This window comes from Cyprinus carpio, chromosome B8 (assembly GCF_018340385.1).
Source record: "Cyprinus carpio isolate SPL01 chromosome B8, ASM1834038v1, whole genome shotgun sequence".
NCBI lineage: Eukaryota > Metazoa > Chordata > Actinopteri > Cypriniformes > Cyprinidae > Cyprinus > Cyprinus carpio.
The window spans coordinates 10,506,988-10,518,870 of NC_056604.1; the positions used below are offsets into that span (position 1 = coordinate 10,506,988).

General features: G+C 39.4%; 1 protein-coding gene across 1 annotated transcript in view; it reads right to left on the bottom strand.

Moving 5' to 3' along the window:
• The window catches only part of sema6bb (sema domain, transmembrane domain (TM), and cytoplasmic domain, (semaphorin) 6Bb), a 118,870-nt gene extending 109,224 nt beyond the window's left edge, over positions 1-9,646 (bottom strand). Inside the window, exon 1 of the mRNA XM_042728905.1 lies at positions 8,776-9,646. The gene's annotated coding sequence lies outside the window, so the exon portion shown is untranslated. The remainder of the gene's footprint in view (positions 1-8,775) is intronic.
• Between the last annotated feature and the right edge of the window lie 2,237 nt (positions 9,647-11,883).

Below are 11,883 nucleotides of genomic sequence, written 5' to 3' on the forward strand. Positions count from 1 at the left end.
TTTATTGAACGTGCAGAGACAGAGAGAGATGAATCTATACAAGACATTAACAGACTATAACGAAAATCATGTAAAACTAACTGCAATATGAAAAATACCTAATGATACATTAAAGCATAGTTCACCAACAAGTCTCCATAATGCAATCTTATAGCTCATGTCTTTTTAAATCCATTTGACTTTATGAAAGTCAGTCATAGTATTCATAGATATCACATCCCTGTTGTTACAGCCTACTTATTATATAATACATGTGACCCTGGACCACAAAACTTGTCATAAGTAGCAAGGGTATATTTGTCGCAGTAGCCACTGTATGGGTCAACATTATAAATGTTTATTTTACATCAAAAATCATTAGGATACTGAGATCATTTTTTCTAAATTTAGTATATTTTGTATATTATGTTTAAAGATTATGTTTAAATCTCAATTTTCAAAAAACTGACCCTTATGACTGGTTTTGTGGTCCACGGTCACATATTAACAAATGTGTGTGTATGTGTGTGGGTTTTATATATAGAATATATATTTCTAAATAATGTATTGATTGTTTTAAGATGGAAACGATACAAAAAGAGCAAAACAGTATTACAGTAATGAGAATCATCATTAAGAGTAATGAGAATTTTGAGGGAAAATGTGCTTAAATGTAATAAAAATAATGTCAGATTTTGACAGTACAAAAATATGGCTCATTTTTCTTAGGGAAAATATAATTTCTTATTTTCTTAATGTGGGAAAAATATGACTGGGACACATTTTCATGAGATTTACCCTAAGAGAGAGAGGTAGTCAACAGATGCACTCCACAGCATGGGTTCTGTTTGGCTCTGTGAGCTGATTTGTGCAGGAACTCCAAGGTTTCTATACATTAATTGGTTCCTCTGAGTTCTTGATTTAAATGTTTTTCAGCCGCCAGCATCCCGCCTGTCCATTAAACACCCACAATCCCTCTCCAGAGCCCCATCTCTTGCTCATTTTTCTCATCCGCTCTCAGGATTACCTCACTGCCTGGCATCTCTCCTCCTGCCCTCTGTCCTTTGCCCTCTCCCTCTTTCTCCTTTTCCCATCTTGAGCCCCACATTCATTTCAGGGCTACTTTGTTCAGTGTCTCTCCCTCGCTCATGCATGATTGCATCCTGCGGGTCACAGAATGCGGTACGCTGTTAATTACCTTGAGGCTGAGAACAAGCCGCTTGGACAGAGACAGAAAGGACAGAAGAATTAGAGGAAAAGGAAAGTCCATAAACACAGAGATGGTTAAACATTTAACAGTGGCACTGCACTGTGCAAACACCTCTTCCTAGCAGATTTCCAGTTGAGAGGAAAGACAGAACTGTGTTCTGGGTAAAAGCACCTCTGTGGGGACAAAGAGAGGCTGTAAAACGAACATCCTCAGGTGTTTTTAACCACAGAAAAACAGGAATGTGTCCTCAGAGGCTTAGTGAGTCATCTATGGCTTCAACCTCCTCATCAACACACACACTTCCTGTCTACCTGAGAGACTGTGTTCTCACACCAGCTGCAGAGCAGTGCCAGCCAAAAACACCAAGCAACAATGTGAGATTTGTGTGTTGTGGTGTGTGTTGGTGAGATCAAGAGTGATAGACAGATGTAGCCTGAGGTGAGATGAAGAGAAAAAAAAACAGACATAGTGTATAAATCTGTTTAATTTGACACCTGGTGTTGGGTGTACAGTGGTAAATATGGGTGTACAAAATTGTCATGCACAGTCAGTAAAGCCGGGTCTTTGATTAGTAGTAAATCTCCATCACCTGCTTTCAGATGGAGCAGCATTTACTACAGAGAGCCGTAGTTCTCTAACAAGCTACGCCAAAAAATAAATAAATAAATAACAATAAATAAATAAATACAAAATTTGCAGATGATATAATCATACGATTATGAAATCGAAGAAATTGTTTGCGATAATGACAGCTGTTTGCGTAGCTCCGGCCCTGTGTAGTAATTGCTGATCCATCTGAAAGCATGTAAAAATATCACATTTAATAATGTTTTTCCTCCAAACTCACTTCATAACATCAGCCTAGTGTTTGAAATTAATCCTTCGGTGAGATGATGTGGCTTCTTACACAGAATAAGGCACGCAACATATTTCACAGTATTCTAAGCATTGATAAAGGCTATGTGGATTAGCATTGTATTATAGATATAGTTTATTATAATGAAAATTATTATATTAAGAACTCAGATAAACCATATATTGCCGTAGTCGCGTGTTTATTAGTCTCGTTGAATCAATGAAAGCATTTAAATCTTCTATTTATTCAGCAACCGCTATAGGGATTTCCTGAGTTTCTTCTGCAGGGTGTATTTGGACTTTCTGCGCAAAAGTGCCCTCTGGCCTTCAGATGGTGATTTACTACTGATCACAGAACCATGTTTCACTGAAAGATACGCATTAAAATCGCATCTTCTGCATAATTGCGATTTCGATTTCTTTCGAACTTCTCTGGTTTGACTCATATCAACATGCAGCAACACAGATCATGCAAAGCATTCATTTGAAATTCAGACCAAAATGTGTTACATTTTTGAAAGCAATAGTTTTTTTTTTACACCCTTTATTAACATGCAGTGATACACTAGCATAAGAAATCACAAAATTAGAGACCCTCCCTTGAAATCCGATCACAGTGTTCACAAGAGGCACATTTGAGATGCAAATAAAAAACCAGGTGTAAAAGCATGTCTCATTTGACCACTTGTGATTGGATCACCTGAGAATGAGTTGAATGGTGTAAACAGGTCTTATGTGAGTGTATGGGTTACAGTACCAACCAGCCTTTCTCTTCTCTGACTGGCAGTGTTTTTCCAGTTCCTCACTGTTGCGTCTTGTTAGCATCTCCCCTCATTAACAGATCTTTCAGCCACCACCACGTGAGAGAGATGTGACTGGGCCTCAGAGAATGAGCAAAGGCAGCAGTGAAACACATTCACACAAATATAATCTAGTTTTTCTATTTCACTCTTTCTTACCCTCTCACACATCCTCTGTCTGTCTCTCTCTCACACACACACACACACACTTGCTCTGTTTATTCACGCCCATGCAGGCTAACAATCTCCTGTCGCCCACCATCTTTTCTCATCACCTTGTTCTCTCAGCCGAAGGCCTAGAATCGCATACAGCATCTCCTTTCACAGCTCGCTCGGTCTTCTGAAAGAGTCACACAGCCCCCCGCACATAAAACTCTTTCAATCTCTGATATCCTGCCTGCTGTTTATGCATAGAGGTATATTTATGTAGCTTATGCAACAACTGTAAAGACTACCAGCTTGGACAAAAGAGAAGGGTGGAATGAGAATAAAGGGGAATGGAAAGTGAAGGAAATGAGAAACCAAACAAAAAGGAAATGAAAAACATGAAGGAAATGGAAAGGTAAATGAGAAGGAAGTAGAAGTAATAGGGAAGGGAAGGGAAGGGAAGGGAAGGGAAGGGAAGGGAAGGGAAGGGAAGGGAAGGGAAGGGAAGGGAAGGGAAAGGAAAGGAAAGGGAGGGAAGGGAAGGGAAGGGAAGGGAAGGGAAGGGAAGGGAAGGGGAAGGGAAGGGAAGGGAAGGGAAGGGAAGGGAAGGGAAGGGAAGGGAAGGGAAGGGAAAGGAAAGGAAAGGAAAGGAAAGGAAAGGAAAGGAAAGGAAAGGAAAGGAAAGGAAAGGAAAGGAAAGGAAAGGAAAGGAAAGGAAAGGAAAGGAAAGGAAAGGAAGTAGAAATAATGAAAAGGTAGTAAAAGGAAATAATGGAAAACAAAAGAAAAGGAGAAAGGAAGAAAACGGAACTGAAATGGAAAGGAAGAAAAAGGAAAGGAAAATGAAAAGGAAAGGAAGTAGAAATATAATGAAAAGGAAGTAAAAGGAAAGAATGGAAAGCAAAAAAAAGGATAAAGGAAGGAAAAGGAAATGAAAGGAAAAGGAAAAGGAAAGGGAAAAGGAAGTAAAAGTAAGGGATGGAAAGCAAAAGAAAAAAGAAAAAAGGACACAAGGAAAGGAAAAGGAAATTAAAGAAAAAGACAGCAAAAAACAAAAAGAAAAAGAAAGGTCAAGGAAAAGGGAGAAAATTAAGTAAATGGACAAAGGATAATTCAAGGAAAAAGACAAGAGTGGAGAGCAGTAAAGAAAAGAAACAAAAGGAAACTTAAAGGAAAAGGAAACACGCTGTACAGTAACATCAGACCAAGTAACAATATTCACACTCACCTAATTAGGAGGTTTTTGCTGTGTAAATTCTAAGCTCACTTATTTGGCTCCACTTGAAAGATGTGAAAAATCAGAAACAAAGCAGGAAAAAAAAGAAAAAATGGATATGTGATAAAACTGGAGGGAGAAGGGGTCTTCGCTGAGGGGGAATGGAAGAGAAGCTCCATTACATTTTAATGGGAGGAGCCATGACCTCCAGCACCACCTTATGGCAGGTCAGGTGAAGGGTTAACCCTCCAGGAGCAGAAGAATCATGGGAAATAAGGTTTTTAGAAGTCACTGGCTAATGCGTTTATCACTCCCTCTCTGCGACTCCTGTACTAACCTTCAACAGGCATAAACGTGTGATGGGAAAATAGGAAATTGCGAGAAGAGGCCAGTGAAAGACCGGGTGGGCATCTCAACGTGCGGTTTCTGAGCGGGCCCAGCGTGCTTCTCACCTTCTCTTTCGGCAAGCTCTACATGCTAAGTGAGAACATTGTTCCGGTCAATTTGTTCCTTTCAGAGCCCCAGTGGGCAGTGTCCTTTAGCCTGACAGCACACTGAGAGAAAGCACTCTGTCTGGAAGGGTCTGACATCAAGACAAGAGTGAGGGAGAGACAGAAAGACGTAGGGAGAGAAAGAAAGACTGAGCTCTGTGCCAAAAAGGGAGGGACAGCGAAAGGGACGGTTTGAGATATGGAGAAATCGAGGGCTGACAAAAGGAAAAAAAGAAAAGGGAAGGAAGCCGGATGACAGTAAAAGACCGATAAAGAGGACGCAAATGACATGGAGGGAGTTAAGGGGCCCTGCTTTGGGGATTACAAGTGAATGGCCCCCCTCCGGCCACGGACCGCCTCGAAAAGGGTCCACGGGGGGCGGGGGGGGCGGGTTAAGCAGCCGCAGGTGACGCAAAACCCCACGGGCAACTGTAAGTGTGCATGTGTGTTTGTCCGCGCGTGTGCCCCCTGTGCCCGGAGCACCTGTTCCCTCGGCACACTGGCCTCAACACTTGCACTGAGGGGTGAAGTGCGGCTGTTGGGGGAAAGGGCTAACTTGAACAGGGCACCTATTCAAGAAAACTTGGATCACTCTATCTATTTCCCTTCATCCACCTCTTCTAATCCCTCCCAATCACATTTCAGAAAATCCTTCGAATTACATCCCAGTAAAATCAGCATGAGGGTTGCTCGAGCTCAGAGCATGTTGGGAAAGTTGCACATCTCGACCTAAGACTGGTCGTAATAAAACAGCTCTGTGTTTGCTGGGGATTAGAACAGCTCCGCTGAACAGTCTGTTAAGATGTAAAGTGCATTAAAGACAATGGCAGCAGCAGAACTGAAGTTGTTGAGAACGAGAACAGAAACATAACCGGGTCATTGATATTAATTAACGTTTTGTCCTCTCAGTTTATACAAAAATACATAAAAAAAATTATTTACACATATAATGACTTGAATACACCTGTTTTATAATAAGCATGTTTGAATTAAAAAAAAATGTTAGGGTGAAATTCTGAAGTCCTGATATTAAAATAAAAAATAAAAAAAAATATTTAACAAGAAATTATTTCAAAAACTATGTGGCAAGGTCGAAAATAAGTCTATTAAAATATCACATATGCCCTTATTCATTTATTGAAATTCCAACCACCTTTAAAAGAATATTTTATAACTTTTTGGAAAATAATGGATAATGTGTACTACCACATTTATTTATTTTTTGCACTTAATGGTTATACCACTTGACATTTTTAGAGTTATCAAACTGAAGCTTTTCATAAAAATAGTATTTTTAAATAATTACAAAGAGCAAATTTCTAAGAACTTGCTGAATTGAAATGTTTTAAACTAGATAAATGGAATTCAATTTAAAATATTATGGGCACTCTTATACATCATTGACCCAACTACAGAGCAAGTGACTGCTTAATTTCTTGCTCATAAAAACTGTGCAGTGCAACAAATGGAGTTAAAAAGGGAACACTGAAACCGATCTATTCCGAGTTGTACACTTCCTGTGCACTTCACACATTGTGTTCTGTGGTGCTAATGATAATTCAGTGTGTAATGAGTGGTTTTGTATGTGCGCTTGAAGAGGTCAATGGCAAGCTCACACAAATGCCACCCTCAGTCATGAATCATGGGCCTCAGGGACTGTCGAAATGAAAAAATGTGAGCGCTTAAGCTGGACTGAAACCAAACAAAGAAGATGGATGATAATAACCCAATTCACAATGCAAAGACTGAACAGCTCTAATGACTGCTATCGAGCTTGAGACCTTTAGTCATGTAGACAGTAAGAAAATTGAGTTTTTGCTTCAAAGAACAATTCTTGTCCATAATAAGCTGAGTTGTTGGTGGAGAAAACAGGCTGCTATCCTATCCATATCTTACCTTTCCTTCACTAAAGGACATCGTCTCCACATGGCAAATCCTCTTTTCACCTCCTTTCTCATCTGCTCTCTCTCCTGGGTTCTTTTAAATGCTTTCACCCTTAGGGACTTCACTCACTTCTTTCTCTTTTTCCAGTCCACAAACCTTGAAGGATAACAAAAGACAGTGCAATGGCTATTTGAATTTGAAACAGGGGGACTATGACAAAAACCGTGTCTCACAGCGAGGCGGCAGACAGACCGGTGCTGAAGAGCCAGCCATTCATGAAAGTTCACCCTCTTGTTGAGAAAGGAAGATGAAAAATATTATTCTGACACGGCGCGACCCACTTACTTGGTGGAATACGAACAGCTATTGAATAGGTGTATGTTCAAACACCTGGAAGATATGGCAAGTAAAACAAACCGTACACACCAACCATAGTAAAGCAAACACACACTCTCTTAGATTCAAGGTGCCTATATCAAAAACCGTATTGGGCTCTATATGAGCTATGTGGTTCTTTGGAGAATAAAAGAGCTCTTAATGTTTCATTATAGGGTTTTAGGATCAGTGTACTGTGTGGGTTCTAAAAGCACAAGAACATAGTCTTCCTAAAGAACCACAAAATAAATGGCTCTTTGTGGAACTTAAATAGGTCCTGCTATGAAATCCGGCTGTAAAATCCTTTTGGTTGTAATTGGAACCTTTATTTTTAAGAGTGCAGCTCTAAATGTCAGTTCATGAGAAACAGGGTGAATGGGGAAAGAAAGAACAATGACACCTAGACACGTTTCATTTAACAGCTACCGTTCACAGTTTTTACAGTCGGTTTTGGTCAGAACTGAATTTCTAAATACCTAGTGTGTTTTCCAAAAATCTTCAGACAATCAAAAAACCAGAAGAACATGCAGACTAAACTATAGATCATTTTGTTACTGCATTCAATGAACACGTCTTTCAAAATTCATTAAATCTTCTCGAACTCATATGCCTCTCTAAGAAAGAAAGAAAGAAAAAGAAATAAAGAAAGAAAAAACAGGCCAACAAGGTTTCCGTTATAGCCGAAAACATTTTGCTATGTCAATTTCATTATCATCATCAATTCAAAAGAGCCCATCTTTAAAATATCATGTAAACATGACTGGCTGGGATGGATCAGGCATGTCAAGAGCACATTATGTAGATGCATTATGTATATTGGTGCCAGTCCATGTGATTAAAGGCGGATCTGTTGCATGGATATGCAGACACTTGTTTTTGTTTTACAGTATCAGAGCTACATTTTTATAGTGTAATTACCATATTTCAAAAAGTAAGACATGCTGTTGCTTAAAATTTGTGAGTTTTTTCCCCTTGTACTGCATGCAACACAATAAAGTGTTGTCATTCTTGTTTCACAAAAGGCTTCTGGTTTCTGTTTTTTTTTTTTTTTTTTTTAAGACCTTGTAATGCTCGGTGTCTTGATGGGTGTGAAATGAATGTTAGTTAGGTCATGGCAGAATGAGTCCATTGTTTAGATGATTTAAGTGCATTTGAGATTAATTGCGGTGTCAAGATGGAAAAGATAACTGTGTGAAGAGTTTGGAGGAAGTACACTCAGTTTTGAGAAATGCTCTTAACCACTTAAAAGACAGCACAAACTCAGTCAACCTGAGAGCAAAAAGCTATAAAAAATAATAAATTGAGGCATATGACAGACCTAAAATGAAGACAAGCCTTTAAGACTTGAATTGAATAAAATAATGTCATAATCTAATTGCAATATTGATTAAAAAAAAAAGAGTGCAGGTAAAGTGATAGCCTAACTGTTGTCAAAACACATATTTTCAAGACAAATGAACCACATCTACTATAAAATGTGAACAAATGTTAATTATTTAATTTTGTTCCACCATCCGTAAGGCTTCAACAAAACCCGAATTGCATGGGCAAAATCAAGTCAGAACAACGAGTAACAACTCTCTAAATACAAAAACGCATTGCTTTAATTACACAAGCGTAATACATCATAAAGAAGAATCATAACACGTCTGAACAATACTCTAGACTAATTCCTTAGTGTGGAAAAAAGCACAATTCAGGGGCGCGCGCAGAGCCAAACCCATCATCGCAACATTTAGATGGAGAGGAAAAACCCGTAACAACTAGCCACTACAATCCAGAACAGAAACTTGCAGTTTGGAAAACCAGCACACTTACCGATAACAGCCGCGGGAAACGGTGAGCCCGGTTCTCTGTGAATGACTCGCCTCCTCGGGACTATATTCCAGAATGACTGAGAGGAGAAGAGAGGAGGGGTCCGCGTGAAATCTACTCCTCTCTATCACACCTGTCTCTGTGCAGATCTGATCCCTGATCTGACATCCTTAAGACAACTGTGTTCAAACCCCCAACAACTAACCCCCCGCCCCAACGTACACAACGACACCTGTCCCCGGGTAAAAACACCGCGCAACAAAGCTCGTTTATGCTGCTCGTGAACAAATGGCATTCCCGGCTTGGTCCTGCAGCCGTTGTATCCCCCTTCGGACAGCCATCCAGTATCCAAGAAGTCGTTTGCAATAAGCGGGAATAAATTGCTTTTTGTCTAACAAATGATGGCAAAAACAGTCCACGCCAGCGCAACCAGCTGTGCCTTATGAAAACGTGTCTGTCTGGGCTGGAAACACTTGCCTTATCAATCACCTACCGCTACAATAGTTATTCAGTGCTGCGCCAGTAGAATGAACACGCTCCTGAGCGCGTGGACAAAAAGGGACGTTCGTTTGTTTGATGCGTGCGTCGCTGCCTCCGATTTGAGTCCAGCCTCTGGAATCCGTTAAAGGAAACTCTTATTGTCCGGTAGAAATTTAATATTTCCAGCAATCCCCGGCGTGTAGCCCGCAGCGTTTGGTCTGAAAGAGAAAGATCGCGCGTTTGCTATCTCAGCGCTGTTCTAAGTCTGTCACCCACAGCTATTCAAACGCAAGTCAATGCCAAAACCTGACGCAGAATAGAGCTGCGGACTGGAGCGGAATTAATTTGTTGTTAATCATTTGGGGTTAGGAAATAACCCAGCGATACTTGGATGAGGGGATTAGTCTTGGCATAGAAGCGCAAGTGGCAACGTAAGTGAGTTTAATTTGGAGACCGAGAGAGCGAGCTGTAAAAGCATCAAAGTAAAGTCATCTTTTCACTGCAAATGCAGTTTAAAATATAAGCTACAAATATGAAATATGAATATTGAAACATTAAATAATAATTAGCCTAATAAAGATATCAATAGCCTACATTATTAATGAAAAAGGAGAATAGCCTTCATATTCTGTTTTGACGTTAAAAAAGTTTAAAGGGATACTCCACCCCAAAATGAAAATTTTGTCAATAATCACTTACCCCCATGTCCTTCCGAACCTGTAAATGCTTCATTCGTCTGCGGAACACAATTTAAGATATTTTGGATGAAAACCAGGAGGCTTGTGACTGTCCCGTTGACTGCTAAGTAAATTATACTGTCAAGTTCCAGAAAAGTATGAAAGACATCGTTAGAATAGTCCATATGCTATCAGTGGTTCAACTGTAATGTTATGAAGCCACAAGAATACTTTGTGTAAGTGAAGAAAAAAAAACAAACACTTTATTCAACAATTTGTGTACTCTGTATCGCTCCGTATCACTGTAGCGCCATTTTGGAGAACATCCGCTGAGCACAAGTAGCTTACGCTCTTCTGTGTCACGCTGCACAGATGCGCTGTTTTGATTCAAATCAAAGCGTAAATACACATAGAAAATGTATCCTTGTGTCATGGCTGACACAGAATAGCATAAGCTGCTTGTGTTCAGTGGATATTCTCCAAAATGGTGCTATGGTGATGTGGGGAGAGACAGAGGAGAAGAATTGTTGAATAAAGTCATTATTTATTTATTTTTTTAACATACAAAAAGTATTCTCATCGCTTCATAACGTTATTTTTGTCTTAACTGAAGAGAGGAATGAGTTTGGACACACCGCTGTGTTTTTTGGATCGGCGGAGTGTTGGAGTGATGTTTGTCCTTCTGTAGATTTCTCCTATCTCCACATATGATCATGGAGCTCATCTAGAGTGACCATCAGGTTTTTGGTCTCCACACTAACCAAAGCCCTTCTCCATTAGTTGCTCAGTTTGGCCAGGAGGCCAGCTCTAGGAAGAGTCCTGGTTGTTTAAAACTTATTCCATTAAGAGTAACAGAGACTACATGCTTCTGTGACACTTCAATGAACCAGATTTTTTTTTTCTGAACTCTTCCACAGATGTGTGGCTTGACGCAAACCTGTTTCTGAGCTTTACAGGCAGATATTTTGTCCTCAGTGCTTGATTTTTGCTCTGATATGCATTATCAGCTGTTAGACCTTTTATTAAGATGTGTGTGCCATCTCAAATCATACCCATTCAATTGAATTTGCCACAGGTTAACGTCACACTTGAAGTGTAGTAACATCTACAAGCAATATGAATGATCCTATCTGTACCAGATAAAGGTATGAATACTTATGCAATTTAATCATTTTAGTTTTTTATTTTTAATAAATTTGCAAAGATGTTAAAAACCTGTTTTTTTATTTACAGTTATGGTGTATGGGGTGTAGATTGTTGTGGAAAAAAACAAACAAATTTAAAGCAGTTTAACATAAGGCAGCAACAAAACAAAACGTGAAAAAAATGAAGGGGTATGAATACATTCGCAAGGCACTGTATTTATCCATGCACAACATTATTTAAAAAAGTATATATGTTCCCTGGTAATCAAAACATTAACTTTCAATGACATTTCTTCTCTGATGACTTGTGCACTACTGCGAGGGTGGGACAATTATCCCACCTTTCCAGGAACCTGTTCAGTTAATTCTTCATGCCCCCTTTTCTCGTTTAAGAAGCACTCCACAATAGGGAAGAAAAGACGATCTCAACTTCTGTTCCATTCCGACTTTAAATACCATTCTGCATTGTGCAGGTGGTAACAAAGCTTAGAGGGCGATGGAGTTAAGGTCTGTTCGCGCATAAATGTTTGCAGCACACTTGGTTCACACCAAAGGACATTACGTAACTATTAGGCCTACTATAAAGTTTTATTAATTGTTAATTCTTTGAGAATATGGCAGTTCACACCACAACTACAATGAAAACACAACAAAGGAACAATTACAGACTGACACACTTCGGAAAGCAACAACAAATTGAAGCATCTGCATTCAGATTCTTGCATAAAGTATGTTTTATAATATATAGCAGCAAAAAGCCAGATGCCATATTTTCATATTTTAGTGCAGCATTATGCTGCGTTGTCTTT